Source organism: Engraulis encrasicolus, chromosome 20 (assembly GCF_034702125.1).
Source record: "Engraulis encrasicolus isolate BLACKSEA-1 chromosome 20, IST_EnEncr_1.0, whole genome shotgun sequence".
NCBI lineage: Eukaryota > Metazoa > Chordata > Actinopteri > Clupeiformes > Engraulidae > Engraulis > Engraulis encrasicolus.
This window is the reverse complement of record NC_085876.1, coordinates 1467225-1472932: the sequence shown is the minus strand read 5'-3', so window position 1 is coordinate 1472932 and position 5708 is coordinate 1467225.

Sequence of the window (5708 nt, the reverse complement as noted above, 5' to 3'; positions counted from 1 at the left end):
TGCAGAGACGTAAATGTTGACACCGCTCCTCTTCTCATGGACCTCCACACTTCTTGGACTTACCCATGTTGGTCTCTTGGTTCCAGTTGTTGTTTATTCCCACAAAGCATCTGGAGTCACAAAATCAGAGAAAAGAGCACGGTGAAATAATGCACATTGTTTACATAATACAGCATAGCTTGTGTTGTGGAGACAAGCTAATCTGTTGTCCAAATACATAAGAATACTTATTTGCCACATCTTATCTGATACAGACAGTTAAACTATGTGAAGCTGGACTAGGTAGGAACTTATGGTGGAAGCAATGGGGATCAGTGGGTAAGGGAAAGTACTGTATGTTGTGGAAGAAAGAGTGGGGTTGTGAGCCATTTTTGTGTCAAAATAAATCCATTTCCACCACATACCTTTGAAGGACACCTTCTCCTGACAGCCCAAGTTGAACACGTAGCACGAGGAAGGCACCCAGGACAGCCACAATGTTTTGTTGTCGCCCCATAACCACCTGGCCTCTTTGCTCACCATCCCATTTGTGGTGGAGATGATAACACCTAAAACATAAATAAATGAACATGCAAAATACAATTAATTATAATTCTAGAATAAATGTTCTTTCCTTCCACACCATCAGGCCTACATGTTAAAAAAAAAATAAAATGCCATTCACATAGTGTGTAGAACAGCTAAAGAAAAGTAACACACACGGGCAGTCATTGGTAAGCTGTTAGGGCATCAGACTTGTAGCCCAAAGGTCGCCGGTTCAACTCCCAACCCAACCCAACCCAATTAATCAACCAGTACTCTCCCCCATCCACCTCCATGACTGAGGTACCCTGGTACTGTCCCGCTGCACTGCTCCCTAGTGGCGCCACAGAGGGCTGCCCCCTTGCATTGGTGAGGCATAAATGCAATTGTGTTGTGTGCTGTGGAGTGCTGTGTCACAATGACAATGGGAGTTGGAGTTTACCAGTTGGGCTTTCACTTTCACTACACACACACACAAACAATAAATACCTAAGACAATGACACTTCAGGAAGCAGGACTGTTGTCTCCACGCATTCAGCTGAGAATTCCACTGCACATGTTGCAGGAACCTCTGTAACGAGAGAGAGAGTGAGAGAGAGAGAGAGAGAGAGAGAGAGAGAGAGAGAGAGAGAGAGAGAGAGAGAGAGAGAGAGAGAGAGAGAGAGAGAGAGAGAGAGAATATCTGAAAAGAGCACTGTAACCATAAGTGTGTTTTGAAACTATAACTTTAACTAGTTGTGCCCACTGTAAATGCCATCACAGCTACTTCCACTATTGTGCAATATTTTAACTGGATTGAGTAAAACTTACTTTTAACTTTTAAACTTACTGTAAATGTACCAGCTTCACAATAGTGGCACAATTGCACTGAAATCACCAGTTAATCACCTGCAAACTTACTGCAGCATGACCTTATCTCAAAAGAAAGGAAAACATGATCAGATATAATGCAAGGTATCATTTCTTGTTACTTACAAAACGTCTCCAAATGAGTGTTCACATCAGTGCCCTGCCCTCTCTGCACCTGTGAAGAAAGGACGTGAATAGTTTAGAAGAGAGTGACGCAGCATGAACCTGAACGAGATTGTTTCCGTTTGTGACTTTCGGGTCCGTAACTAACACGTGCACAGTAATTACCTTATCATACCTTTAATGACACACATTCAGTCGTTTAAATACTAAGGATCTGGGGACCGCGGGATCCTGCTTCGATAGTGTGCAAAATCGCTCTCACGCAGTGATGGGACAAGTTAGCTTGCTCCACCACCTAAAACAAGCACGTAGCTAGAGCTTCATCTTTCATTTGGCCAGAATAACAACAATGTTATTCTGTCAGAGAATGTTTAGCGTAATATTAGTAGAAAACCAAAACTGATAAGTCATATGGTAATGATGGACAGAAGTACACAAGTGGTTAAGTACATGGATCATTTGAATAGCTGCTAAATGGCAACTATAGTCATACCACCATGAGAAAGTATAATGTTAATAGCGTACCATTCACCCGACATAACAACCAGAAGATGGAAAAATTACAAGGAATAAAAAAGTCATACATCCAGCTACACAACAGAGGTATGATTAATGAAACGCTGAATTATTGCAACAGAAAGTTTGAAAACTCACCTACTCTGACTGTAGACCGTCTTCTGGACCCCAACCACAGAACTGCTGCAGGGCATTCCAGCAATAGATGAAATGATAACAATAGCTCTAACCGGAAATTCATGTATTCTGGAATTAACGTTACGGGCGTGTTAAATAACAGCGGTGGTAGCGTAATCTAACATTTTCTCTTGACATTAACATGGAAGTCCCGTTTATTAATAATGACAGGTGAATAGTGTTGGATTTTGGCTGTTAATTTACTGAATCTTTTTACAGTGTAGACTGCTATAGGACTGCAGCGTTCAAGTAGTAAAATTGGTGGTGGTTTGAAGGTACTCTGGCCAAGACGTAGAAAATATTTTTTTAAAGGCAGGACGCTTGCTCCTTTTTTCCATGGCTGTTGAAAAACATACCAAACAAGAAATAAATCCAGGCAAAAAATTATTCTCAATTGTGGAGACAAATAAATCTGGACCAACACTGACATGTCAAGGAATTAATTCACTTCTATTGTTAGGAAGTTAGAGACCCCCCCTTCTAACCCTGCTACATGGGCAATAACACGCATTGCAGACCAGAATGGTCTGCCAAACCTTTTGCCTATGGGCCTCTCCTCCGAGCGTATAGTGGTGTAGAAAATCCCTAGTAAGAGTTAAGTCCTCAGGCACCATCCACCGTACGACGGCACTCCCTGACATCTAACGAAGAGTGTTGCTAACAAGCCTCTTCCTACTAGCCACAAGCTCCGCTTGAGCCAACTCCGTCAAGAGCAGGCGTGCTCTCTGACCTCTGTGTAACCCCTTTTGTAGGTCCTGGGACCCAAAGATCAAGCGGTGCCCTCATGTGGACTGGACGTGTCAGTGTAGTGTCCAAACTGTTCCCTATTGTAACACTGTGTTATTAGCATGATGAAACACCAGGTGTGAAGCTCAATTGTTGAACACTAAGCTCGGTAAGTCCAGAATTGTGTCAGCCTCTTAATTGGCACACTTCGCTGTTCCACTCATCAATTTTTTTCTGCACTTTTGGCTAAATATTTTCACAGCTGGCTGCTGTGATAACTAGTTACGGTGTGTTCCCAGAGAGTTGGAAAAAAAAGTCACGACATTCACATAGCATACAAACCAGCAATGGGCTGCAATTTACTACAACATGGACCATCAAATAGCTTTGCCTTTACGCCTTTACCTGCCAAAATGACCAAGGAGATTATTCATATCAGAAGATAAATGTCGTTGGACTGTTTCGTTGCCCTCTCATTTGGGATCTGCTAACCATGAGCAAATAAATGGAAGCAGCTGTCCTTGGTGCTAATACGTCTCCACTGAAATCATTCAGTAGCCTACTTACTGTACAGTACATACATTATTGGCTATCAATGATTGGCTTTGAATTATCGAAACATCACAATGGTATAAGTTTGTGCACTACTAACAAAACTTAAGTTGTGGTGGTGCAACGACTTTCAGGACTCCTTTAGTTTGAAAATAAGTATATCTATGTCCAGCGTAAGAGTTAAGGTGAATTTAACTTGTGATCTAACTTATGATCAGCTGGTGCATTGCACTGCAGTACTCCATATGCAGGGTCAAATCCAGAGGCTCAATCAGACTTTTTATTTATTTGAATAGTTTAGTATGCTGGCTATTCCCGTCCGCATCACAGGGTGCCTGTTACAGTTATAACCTCTGACTGTGTGTGTGTGTGTGTGTGTGTGTGTGTGTGTGTGTGTGTGTGTGTGTGTGTGTGTGTGTGTGTGTGTGTGTGTGTGTGTGTGTGTGTGTGTGTGTGTGTGTGTGTGTGTGTGTGTGTGTGTGTGTTCATATTTCAGCAAACTCCAACTTTCTTTTCTATGTTTCTCTTTCTCTTGGTTTCTCTCCCTCCATATCCCCTCCACCTCATATCTTTCACTTTGTCTCTGCTTCTTGGTCTCCTTCACCTCTGAAGCTGGTTCTTTTCTTTCTATTTTATCTCTCTCCTTCTGTCCCCTTCTTGTCCTCTCTCTCTCTCTCTCTCTCTCTCTCTCTCTCTCTCTCTCTCCTCTCTCTCTCTCCTCTCTCTCTCTCTCTCTCTCTCTCTCTCTCTCTCTCTCTCGCACGCACGCACGCACGCACGCACGCACACACACACACACACACACACACACACACACACACACACACACACACACACACACACACACACACACACACACACACACACACACACTTCCTTCCTCCTCTACCTGTCTGAAGCCTCTGTCTCTCTAAATTATCCCACCTCTCACAGTGCTTACCTCCATCACACTTATTCAACCTCTGTCTCTCTTTCTCCCCTCTCTCTCTCTCTCTCTTTCGCTTTCTCTCTCTCTCTTCCTCTATCTATCCACCTTTCAGTCTCCATCCCTCTCTTCTCTCTGTCGCTGTCTGTCTGTCTGTCTGTCTGTCTGTTGATCTGTCTGTCTCTCTCTCTTTCTGTATCCATGTCTTCGTTTCTCTCTGCAAATAGGCCTGGCCGTTACTAGCCCTCTTAAGCACTTGGTGTTTTTGGTTGGGATAAAATAAAAACATAAATAAAAGAATAAATATCTGAATGATTTATGGCAACAAAAACATGTAGGGGGTGTATGGGACCTCAGATACGTGACGTGACAAACTCTCTGTCTCTCACACACAAACACACACCCGCATGGATGGACACATGCACACACACACACACACACACACACACACACACACACACACACACACACACACACACACACACACACACACACACACACACACACACACACACACACACACACACACACACACACACACACACACACACACACACGCAGTGTTCAAGAATAGGAAACACATCAGATACTTTTTTATTAATATCCCAAAATGGTAGTTCAGCAAAACAAGATACATGGCTAAATATTTAATGTGTGCGTGTGCGTGTGTGTGTGTGTGTGTGTATCAGGATCAGTTTGTGTGTGTGTGAATGTGTGTGTGTGTGTGTGTGTCCACTGACCTGTGTGTGATGAGTTTGTGACCTCTTCTGCAGGAAACAATACTACAGTTATAGAGTTTGTGTTATGATGTATGAAATTGGCAGCACACTACACACATTTCTCTTCCGGAATGAGACAGTGGCCATAGGCAAGCCTTTGTTGTACTACATACTTCAGTCCCTCCAGTTTTTCGCGATTCAGCGATCGCGTGGATTCATGCAAATTCAATGATATTCCGCATAATTTCTCGATGCCACGTAATTCCTATATAGCCGCATTTTTCCCGCAAAATTTTCCCTTTAGTCCCCTTCAACATTCTGTGGAGTTTATTGATTTATATTTTAGTCAAAAAATACAAATGTGACTACAATACCACCAGAGACGAAAACCAATAGGAAGCATTTTTGTTAATATGTCACTCAAACATTGAAAAAATAATTGCCTGCTATTTCGCAAGTCGACCCTCATCTCAGCTGCTCCGCGTCTCTCGCCTCCCCTCCCTCACTATACACGCAGGCGTCGGACACCCGTGACCTTTTTTTTAACAGCAGTAGCCTACTTTTCAGTGCAATCCTGGCTGGAAAAAGTATTGATGCC